Below are 12,392 nucleotides of genomic sequence, written 5' to 3' on the forward strand. Positions count from 1 at the left end.
TTGTCTTGAAATATTAAACTTTGGTGGCAAAAGCTAATAAATCTTCGTTGATACCTTCTTTTTTTCTATCTATTTTAAAATATTATAGTAATAGTATAGGTTTTATGATAAATTATATAGAAATAATTTTGTTCGGTTAAAAAGAAGGAGGTGTGATTATTTAAAAACACGTCACGTTGTTTAAGCGTGAAATTGTAGGAAGAATTTATTAGAGAAAATGAATTTGAAACGCATAAATGCAGATACCACATCGTTAAAGCGAAAGTGCAAACTTTCTTCGGCGTTTCATAAATTATATAACAATCAGGAAACGTATTACATGGAAATGGTCTTTTTCAAGCAACTATTTCGTATTTGGTGTTAACATTAAGAACCACATTAAGAACCACATAAACGTACATCCGTACAATTTGCAATCTAAACGGTGAATGCGATGCTTTTATTGTTATGGGTACGTAAAAGGCGAATTGCCATGTCCCTTTCTATTTGATACATTGGCAATTGCTCACATAATGCAAGATGACCATTCCACGATTCGAGAACAATTTGTATCGAACATTTTTAAAGTTTTTTTTAAATATTTATTATCAAAATTCCTTTTTATTTACGTTCGACAACATTCGAAACTCTTCGAGTATTTTTTATTGCATCAAAACTATTTAGAAAATAGAAAAAGTTAAAAAGAAATATTCGAAATCAATTATATGTATTTGTTGAATATAAAATATTATTATTGTTTATCAAAAATAAAAACTTTATTTATAAAAATATATTATTATAAAGAATAGCAAATTTTTCAAAAAGTTATTGGATAAGTTTCATTGCAAATATTCAAAATGATTGCCAATTAATTTTGAGCATGGTCGTAAAATTAAAAATTGAATTTACATCCAAATGCTTTTTAAAGATGATAAGCGTTTAAATATCGCGAAAAGAGAAAATTTCTCGCGGCGGAGAAAAGATTTTCTACTCTCGTTTTACTTGATTTCCAGCGAGCACATTTGCACTTTTACTTAACGCTCAACGATCCTCGAACGGAACAAGCTTTCTTTCAACCTATTACCTGCGAAACGACCATCGGATTACTACACGGTAATCGTTCTGGATTACGTGAAAGGAATACAAATCCAATTACACTGCAATAAAAATAATAAATACAATCATCTTAAAGGAAAGAAGAAATTGCAGAAAATTAATTGAATCTTTTACAATCGTTAAAATTAAAAACATCGCCTCAACATCAGAATGTTAGAAATTATGCAAATAATTATGTTTATCGTTTTTTCTTCTTTTCATAGATTCGTTTTAATAATCGAATCTAGAACACAGAAAACAATAATTGTAAAATCTTTTTCTCTTTTAGAGAAAAAAATAAAAGAGAGATTACAATTATAATAGATTTATTTGAAATTACGATATAAACATTTAATTATTCGTGATATCTTCGGTATAAGGAATAATACTTCTTCCACTCATCTAAAAAGTGAATTCACATATAATTCTCCCTAATAATTCGTCCTATCTTTCTTCTTCCTTCGAGATACGTAATTACGATGAATCATACCATACTCGTGCACGAGTATTAAAATCCGGTCACGTAAAGTATTAATTCGAATTCCTAAAATTTCATCGTCCAAAAATTCGTCTCATTTGAATATTCTTGAATAATCAATATCCCCGTGAATATCACTCGTAAAACTAAGACAAAGACGAAGAGAAAAGACTGGATACGGGGTCAACAAGTTTGCCAAAGGATCCGTTTGGCCCGCGATCTCCGGCAAAAACTTGTCGCCACTGGTCGAAAACTTATCAGCGCGTAATTAACGGCGAAGCAAAGTCGTGTCGTGACCGGGCAAAAAGCCTCTCGCACGGATACAATCCCGTAAATTTCGCGGCCGAGCCAACCCCCTGTCCAATACCGAGCAAGAAAATCCCTTGTTCGCTGTTTTGCACGAGTCCTCGACGCGACGTGTTTGCCGGAATCAATTGTTGTTTCGGGGTTTGTTTGCGGCTGGGCCGCGCCTCCCAATGAGCCAGCGCGGAAATATTACCGCAGCAACGCGAGAAATTACACAATCAGCGCAACTGTAACGCCGCCGGATCGTGTAACGTTGAATTGCGAATCCTACGACGCGGAGAACACCTCGCGGTGATACGTGGCTTTCTCGAATCAAAAATTCCAACCGTTTCCTGGTTGCGTTCGCGTGGTTTTCAAGGATGCAAGAGTCTATTCGGGAGTGTGAAAATTTTTGAAAGTTGCTTTCGAGAGAGGAGCTACTAAGGGCATTGAGAATGAGATGAAGCGAAGAAATACGAAGAATTGAAGTTTGATTAGAAATTTAATAATTGGTCAAACGAGTGTTTGTATTTCGGTTTTTTAAATTTTTGTATTTTTAAGAGAATTCTATGGTACAATATTGTATAATATTCGTAAGAACTGAACTAAGAAAGATTTAATATTAGGATTTAATATTCTTCATAAATGAAAATGAGTCCAAATACTATTGAAGAAATCCATAATATATCAGCAAATTAATGTACTTTTAAAAATCTTTATTAAAATTAGAAATGTAATTAATTAATAAATTAATAAATTAATATAATATAAATTTAGAAATGCCCACTTGGAGCACCATATATAATGACAAGACAAGTATAATACACACGATTCGTTTACCCGGTAAAGCCATCAGAGGAATCAGAAACAATAATCACAGAGAACTTTAGAATGAAAGCTTAATTAATGAAATGAGTATCTCGAATAGTCTCTCTCTCTACTTTGACAGGAGAGAATTAATTAATTCTACGTTAATATATTTAGCAACATATCCTGACAATTTAAAAATATCAATTATTTCACAATGATAAATTTATTGAATCCCGAAAACAAATATCAAATGCTCAATCTTTTCTCACCTTCATTCTTTTGTTAAAATCAGTGAAAAAAATTTTTGTCTAACACTTTTGATCCTTAATAAAAAAAATTCAAATTATATTTCTAGAATTCGAAAACACGGGAATATAATTTCATTATAATTTCATAGAAACAAGCCACTAAGAATTTTTCAACATGGAGCATACCTTTGGCTCTCGTGGCAAAGATTCCAACTCATGGATAAATGCGAAACCAGAATCCTCGAGGAGCGTGCACACAAAAACTGGAAATCGACGATCTTACCCGCGTGCATCCGAAAATCCCACGGGACACCTTCTGCTACCGGAATCCCTGGACCGCAGAATCCGGATTTCGAAGAGGGTAACTCCTCTTAGCGAGAGGGGAAGAATTTCATAGGGTTCGAAGGTCGTGGGACGAATTCCTTTTAGTGGAACTGGTCCATTCAATGTCTTTGTCGGGTATTCGTTCGCGGATTCGAAAATCGTACGTTTCGCACTACCGATTGAATATTATTTATATATTTTAACAGGATAAAATGGATAATATTCCCTGTTTCGGCATTAGAAGTGTCTTTGTCCCCGCGATTATTCGGTCGAACACAATCGTTTCATTTTCGGTGTCCATTAATATGAATGCCCATAACGATATCGTCCACGGTGTTCCCCCCGGTGTACGAATAAAAGCGGAGCTTAATTACGTTCCATAATTCAAATTTTCATTCTATAATTAACTCCGACTGGCGACCGAACGGACCGCGGTTGTACACAATTTCACCTGCGATCTGACCTCGCCAATTTGAAATTTAAGCAAAGCGGCCAGCGTATTCGTTAATCGTGTTTTCGGCACCCCCCCCCCTCCCCTCCCCGCCCCTCTCGAGCTACCCCCCTGCCTCCCCCTCTGTAGTTCCGACACTACTGGTCACCCTCGGCCGTACACATCATTCCTTTCATACGTTTCCAGTCGACACGGACAGTAACATACGAGTTTCAAGAGAATCCAATTAATGCTGACACCTCACTGGATGTCTTTCACCATTTTGAATTTTAAGCGACATAATATGCTGCCAGACACGCTCTGTCAGCCTCTCGAACTACCGACTATTTCCACCCTTAAACGGAAAACCGAGCATCGTTTCGGGATACTGTAATGAAATTGTCTACTAGCCGTCGAATTTCTTGCCCGTCACACCCCCGCGCAAGAATTTCAAGCTCGAAGCGATATAAATAGAATGGGACAGACGATAATTGTCGAAAGGTTGAACGGATCCTGTTGATCAAAACGTTGAGGTGGTTTTATTTTATCGAAAATATATTTGTCGGATCAAAAAAATCTAAACAAATGGATACAAATACGATTTAATGAATATAAGAACAGTTCGAAATCAATTTAATAACAACGAAGATAAGAAGTGAATAAAGGAAAGAGAAAAAGAAAAAGGAATCTTTCACCACGATTACCCCAAATCGCTTAAGCAATTTCCGTATTTAAGGAAGCCGGGAACAAAGACGCGGAACGATCCGATAAGAGGATGATTTTTCATCGCCGGCAACGATGCATCACACAAGAGAGAACAATGCCGCAGTTCCTTACCTAATCCTGAAACAATGCCTCGGCCGAATGGCGTCGGCGATTTCGGAAGGTGGTTGGACGGTACGGTTCTCGAGGGTGAGAACCGAGACCCCTTTAGCTGGTCGGATGTTAGTGCTGTTCCAGGGGGAGTGGGGGGAGTTGGAAGGTGGAGAAACAGGAAGAGGAGACGGAGCCACACGGTGGAAGAGAGTGGAAGGAAGAGAGAGAGAGAGAGAGAGAGAGAGCGCGCGAGGGTGGTCACTTGGCGATTAAGAACACGTACTAACCCTGCCTGGTTTTCCACCCCTGGAGCCTAGGATCAATACAACTTAGTTTCCCGTCTCGCCCCCTCCTTGCCCCCCTCGCCCCCTCTGGCAACCTCCGACGAAACCCCTTTGTATCACCACCACCACTACCACCACCACCAACGATGTTCTTATGTCGCGGCCGAAGCTGCGCTTCTTACGAAGCCACGGGCCTGCAAAACCCCGCCGGGCTGGATCCGGAACCTAACGGGTGGCTTTGCAGTAACGATAATACAAAAAATTTAGAATTCGACGAAAATGAAGAGGAATGTGGTTGGTTGAAAGATATTGCGCGTGTAATTTAAAAAATAACGCGAAATTCAATTTTATCTTGATTGGTATGTCGTACATAAGGTGATACATCTATAAGATTCAATGATCCATCGATGAGCCAATGTGAAAAAAGTAAAAAGGATAAACGTACATAAAGATTCGATGCATAATACACTCGTGATAAAGTGTACAATGTCCCTAACGTCTTAAAATATTTACGAGTTATTTGGACACGAGCCACCCGGTATAGACGTTGCATGAAAGTGTGAGGATCGTAGGTGTGCAAGTCTTCTTACGATCAATAGAGGTTAGTCGCGCCCAGTTCCGCGGATGAAGGCACCCACCCCTTTTCTAGGCTCTAGGCAGGGTGGTGGTGGTAGTGGTGACCCGAGGCGGTCGCCTTCTGGAGGTGGAAAGTCGTTTCTTCGTCTCCTTCTTCTTCTTCTTCTTCGAGGCCGCCGTAAAAGCTCGCGGCGTCGACTCCTGACGGCTGCCTTCTGAACGGCCGAGATTTTCCACCAGTGGTGGGGAGCTTTTCGGTCCTCTTTTCCTCGTTTTCGCCGTAAACACTGCTCATCCCCTCTCCACCGTCTCCCTACCCTTCGTCCTCGCGTTAAGCCTGGCTATTCGCGTCCCATTTCAACCCGCTCACTCCCCCCCTCCCCCGTGCACCTATTTTGCGTCTTCCTTTCATCGACCACCCTCGCCGTTTAGTCTCGACTATCTGTCTGCGTCTTATCCTCCCCACCTTTCTCCCTTCCACCAAAACGTCTTCCTCTTCGCTACCACTTGCTCTCGAGAACAGCATCGTTCTCGTTAAACGCTCCCCTGTCCTTCTTGCGCCACTGCCTATCGCTTCATCTCTTTCTCCTTCGTCTTTTGTTTTCCCCCGTTCGTGTTTCCCACTATCTTCTCACCGACAATTCGTCCTTGTCCTCCCCAGTCCTCTTCTTTTGCGCTCCTCCTTCAAATTTGTCCGTCTCTTATTATCCCCATTCGTATCTTTCCGCACTCCCTTCCGCGCCACGTCTTTGTTCGACAGACTTTGCCCATCCATCTTTCATCAACGCCTCTGTTTTAAAAACCTGTCCTTGTCCTCCTCCTCGCACGACGAATTCGTATCTTCGTTCGAGCAATTCTCCTCCTCGTCGTTCCCCGCTCGTTCCCCAAGCAACCTGTCTTATACTCCGTTCACCACTACACTCCTCTCTTTCAAGCTTTTCATCCCCTTTCCACTAGTTCTCTCTCGAAGCGCAAGCGCTGCTAGTTGCAATTTCTTTGAGTTTCTGGTGCAATATACAGATATGTAACATCGAAAACCTCTCGCGAGAAGGAGCAACAATCTCGAGACTCGTGAGATATGGTAATTCAGAGAACGCGCATAGTTTTATGGAACGTTCCCTCGAAAAGAGTTGATATCTGTTTGATGAAAACTATCGTGGAACTTCTGCTTTGAGGAAATTTTTCGTTTGGATGGATTTCCATTCGATCTTATGAGAGATACGAAAATGAAAATGAATTTAATCGGCGAAAAATCTTTGAGACACGCTCGAAAATTATTCAAGGATGGAAGAACGCGACTAATGTAATGCTCTTGTAACAAATTTTCGAAAGGGAATAATCAATGATCCAGAAGTTTATTAAAACGAACAATTACCAAACTACAGTAGTGTGTAAAATGTACGGATAGGAAGTACCATTTGAAAGCGAAATATTTTAATATGGTATTCTGTCGAGTACATGGTTTATAAGTACGGTACAGTGCGCCCGCGGTATATAGATTTAATAATCGTGCCGCATAATTTATTTCCACAGTCGCGTGTAATCGCTTTTCCGGTGAATTTGTAATAACGTTCGACCAATTTTACATTATAACGATTCAATATTTGCGCGTAACATTCGCAATAGCACGATGCTCTTAAAATAAATACATAACAAATAACATATTCGATATACCAGCGTAAACCAACCTATATCGAAAATTATTAAAATAATCTCATCTTGAAACGTTGAAAACCACTTTTCTGAATTAAAAAGAAAACTAGAGTGAAACAAAGTAATATCGTATATACAAAGCCTCTTCTCGATTTTACGAGGGCGCAAGCAAAAGATAGCCGAAGAACTCTTGAATTGTCGAAATAATTTCACGTAAAAACGTTCTTATGATCCAAGGATCCAAAATTCCATCGAACTGAAACAAGATAACGTCGACATCTCTTCTCGATTTTACGAGAAAAGATAACCGAGAAGAAGTCCTCTCTTCCCAGAAGGGAAGCGTTCGAGGGTGTCGGCCGACGAACACCTTGGACCCCCCCCATAATCGTAATTCGAAAATTTTGTAAGTGTACCTAGACAGCAGGCTCGTTAAGTCAGCCATTTTAGCCGAGTCCCTCGATAGCTTTTCCTAGGGTACCTGGTGCCACCCCTTGGATGAGCTTCAGCCGGCAGCGTGGCAAGCCAACCCGGCAAAAGCGATTAATTACTTTGAGCAATTTGCTCACCAACTCCACTCAGCTCGTAGACCGACACTATTCTCATTTCTCTGTCCGGGCAGCTACCACCCTCTCTGTCCAGCCTGCCCGTCCATCCGTACCTACGTACGTCCGTATCATACGCATACACACACACACACACACGCACACACACATGTACTCTCGCGAGCACAAACCTCGGGTACACAGGGACAACGGGTACACGCAAAAGACACAGCGACATCGGGCTATATACTTATGGCTCGCGAACGGTTGTAGCAGTACGTAAAGCGTGTGTACTGGTCATTCAACGAAGGTACAGAGTGACTTCCTGTAAAGCTATATACATCCAACCAACGGGCATTCTCGTTCGAGTTGTCGAAGGGGTAGGAGCGGCGGTAGTCAACATCCACCGAACGCTATTTTCCGCCCGAGTACCGGGTGGCACTTTACTACTGGATGGATCGATCGGTGGAGCCGACCAGCCGCCTCTTTTGCGATCGCTCGCTTCGAAGGTGAGAAAAAAAGAAGGCGAGAGACCGACCGATTCCTTTTCGTTACCTTCTAAGCAGACTTTTCGTCGCCTCGGTAATCGCTTAATGAGCCGCGTAATCTTCGCGCCGACGCAAATTGAATGCCGTCGCGATACCGTGGTGCTGCGAGAGCTACTCATCGTGGTCATGATCGTGGAAGAGTCACGATGGTTATATTTTTATTTTTATTAACAGGATTGTTTTACTTATCCGGCAGATGATTAATTTATTGATTAATATATTTCGTAATATCTATATTTAACAGATAAATGATTTATTTTATTATCTATCTGCAGATAATAAAATCAAAAGAGATTCGAAAATATAATGAGAAATTAATTTTATGAAGCATCAAGGAGCTTTTGATATATGGAGTTTCTTTAGGCACTAATTAATTATTATGCTAGTTTTCATGTTAACATTGTTCTTCGCTTCATAATAAAGAATTACCGAACAGTTATTAACTGCAATTTGGTATAAGCTAACGTAGTTAATATATTGATAATAATTGAAGGAAACTTGGTCAAATATTTGAGAAACTGCTTGAATGATTTTTTACGTAGGGTTAATAGCAGATATTATTTCTAGCAAATACAAATGAAATTGTGCTATTTTAACTTACGTCGATATGATACAAATCTTTAAACAATCTGAAGATAAATATAATACGTAATGTCGATTTGACATTTAACTAACTTTAACCAAAATTATATTTCTACGTTTATAAGTTTAGAATTTAAATTTAAAATCTGATAACTCTAGTCAATTTTATTATATACGAGTTATATTTAGACTGGAATTCCATTTCTGATTACTCATAAATTGTTTGATATTTTTCGATATTTCGGAGGGAAAAGGTATAAATTTCAGAGCACAGATCCGTAGAGATATTAAAGTAATGAGATTAATTAATAGAATAGACCCCGGAGTTAATTCAGAAGCGTGTGTCGGGTTGACCACAGAGTTACTTACAACTGGGATGCGCCCTATATGTCTATAGGATGTTTCAAAATTGACTTACAAATAATTAATATAACAATAATATATTTGTTTGTTGAGATAGTTTGAAATTTTTAAGAAGATTGATTAAAAATTATTTTTATTATTCTTCTTGAAATATACATCTTAAATAATTGCTCAGTACATCTTAACCAATTGACAATAACCAATGACCAATTGACTTCTCAAATAATATTTTTAAAATTTACAAAATTATTAAAAAATATTAAGAAAATAATTTTTTACATAATATTTTACAATTCTCTTCTTTATCTTCTTAAAAATTCTTAACTCTAATGATACGTGATTAATCCATTAACTTGAAATAACAAATTTTACAGTATACAAGTAACGAATTCTTGGAAATTAAATATAACTCGTGAAATACACTTCAACATTAGTAAGAAAGATGACATAAGCCCTTAAGCGATGTTTGTTAGTTACTTTTCCAGCGTAGTGGAAGCAAAAGCTAGCACAGTCTTGTTTATGGATAAATGTCTTACTTCCCCTACGTCGGTGGTCGCGGCCATCTTGTTACCCCGCCTTTCCTTGCAAAACCCCTTTCATATTCCCCTGCAAATGTTAGACTACCACCACCATCACTGCCACCACCGCTAGCCCCGTCTTACCCTCTCTGGAAAACGTGGTTCCCCATACCATTCGCCCCACCCTCTGCATCCACCATTCTGACTTCCCCCCTCCACCCAAAGGAAAAGCATTATCACCACTTCGTAAATTTCTTTCCCTCTTAAGGATAAGAAATGCACTCTGCGTAAACGAGCTTTGAATCAAACGTAATCGGCTAAAAGAGAAGTTGGAAACGCGCTAAATATTTAAAAAGGTAGCAAAGTTGAAAAGGAAACGCTCGATCATTGAAAAAAGTAATTAATTTCTTTCTCTTAATTTTAATAATTGTAAATTAATAAGTTGTTTCTTAAGTACATAGAAAATTGAAAACGTTATTTAGTTTTTTTAATTATTATTATACACAATGCACGTATACATTTAATTCATCTTAATTTAACTAACTAATTTAACTTAATTATTTCATTTTTTTAAGATGTTTAAAATTCTTCGTGTCTTTTATCTTTCAAATAAAAGAATTAAAGAATTAAACTTTAATAATAGCAAAAATATATTTATAGAGAAACAATTTAATTTATTTATTTTAATATTAATGGCACAGAAAAAGTAATAAAATTTTGTTTTTCTGAAATGCAAGATAAAATTATTGCGCAATAATTGTACAAATATATATTTGGAATCTGTTTTAATATTCATACATATATTTTAAATAAAAATTCTGAAAGAATAATAATTCGTCCTTCAACAGGTTAACGAGCTTATACCATTTAACTCATCTCGTAAAGTCTCGTATCTCGATTACTAGAAACGAACTCTCTTCCCTTTGATTACTTTTCATACACTTATCGCAAAGTGGATTTTCCTTTCTGAGAAAATCTCTCGTGGAAATACGGACATCGTTGAAATCACCTACGGCGATAAAATCTCACGTGCATTGTCTCGTCGTGCTGATCGATCGCTTGGCTTGAAAATCGAATAAGTGGAAAAAGGTCTGCCGCTGATCCGGCGACCGAATCGCGATACATTCTGCTCAATGTAAACAGTACCGTATCGGAAACTTTTCTCGAATGTTACGTTAAAAGCTTCGCGTTCGTTTTAGTTTTACTTCGCTTCTCCGTTTTTACTTTTCCCGTTGCTTCGTTTATACCATTCGAAATGTCGTCATTTTGCTTAAGCTATTTACAATAAAAGTTTTTCTTTCAAATTCAAACCACTCCACGAATCTATTCTTTGGATGTAATGGATGTATTCTTTGGATACAATATTTTTATAACTTTTTAACAATGATTAAATTGCTTTTAAACTAAAACAAAATTTAATACATTAATAAGTTTATATTATATATTAAACTATCAGCCAATTATAAGTAAAATACATTCAAAATTTGAAAAATATATACTTAGTTTTTAAAACTTTACATGCATTTCATTTATAATTATCTGATCATTTATCATTTATTTATTCTTTAAAAGTTTTTATGATTAAAATGAATTTCCCTCCGTTAGTCGTACAAATTGATCTCTAAATAAAAGTACACGAAAGATAACAATTTAAAGAAAGAAAAATATTGAAAGTGTCAAAAAATTATATATTAATATTATACTTCCAGCAATATAAAATTTTATATATATTTGTATCTATCATTCGTTCGAAATTGCATAATAAATCAAGAAAAATACATATTAATCGTTTTCAAAACATTTTCAAACTCTGAAATAGCGGTGTCGATTACAATTCCAATAACGATTCCAAGTTTATATACGTTAATAATACGTCTGTAATTTAACAAAAACATTAACTTCAGTTACGCTTGGATATACGAAGAACAGCTCGAAATAGTTTCGCAACTCGTCAGTGTCGACCGCATATTTGAATTTATTTGCGAATGTAAGCAACTTTCTCATGTGCACGAACGGGTGAAGAAAGATCGCGGACGGGAGTGAGAGAGGAAAAGTGGAGGAATAGTGGTAGCGGAATACAATGTCAGGTTGGAAGGATTAGAAGGATCCTTAATCGTCGAAACCCAATCCGGCCGGGGAACGGAATGTCCTCATTTCCATCGGTCCTTTCGCTCCCAAAGATACGTGGAATTTCAGCAATAAAGATAAGAGTCTTCGATTACCAGAGGTTTTCGCGCCCTCCGTTTCTCCATTGGATTCTCTCTCTTTCCCCTTCGTGGCTCGGTCTCTTTCCAGTTTTTCGGTATTCCACAGGTATTCACCGCAGATAAGTCTACGAGAATTTAATGAATCTTTTGTTATCAGATACGTATAAAGTTTGAAATCGCAATTAAATAAATATCTAATTTATAAAATGTGATATCGATCCTAGGAAATAAGTTTCTTTTTTAAATATTCGTCTACTTTGACGAACCAATTAAAAATTTTTTTTCTGATGGTAAATTATTTTTAAAATTCCATGTGTTTCACACGTGATATATTTGTATCACAATTATCATTATTATTCTATCATCCCCTTGTATATCATCTACATATAATTAAGATGTATTTAAAGAAAACTCTTCAATTTACATCAATTTACATATTTTAAATTCGTCATCTTAATAAAAATAGACAACGAGCTTCTTTTATTAAATACAATATGTATCTGTATAAAAAGTGCAATTATAAAAAAATATATCATAAAGAAAATTTCGAACGGATGATCAACTTTTACTTCACTTCGACGAAAGAGTCTTTCGTGATAACGAGAATATACCAGCATCATCCCTCAACCAATCCCGATACCGAGTTCAGCCCGA

The sequence above is a fragment of the Apis florea genome, unplaced genomic scaffold (genome assembly GCF_048593485.1).
Source record: "Apis florea isolate Af1SG1 unplaced genomic scaffold, ASM4859348v1 contig_3765_pilon, whole genome shotgun sequence".
In the NCBI taxonomy this organism is placed as follows: domain Eukaryota; kingdom Metazoa; phylum Arthropoda; class Insecta; order Hymenoptera; family Apidae; genus Apis; species Apis florea.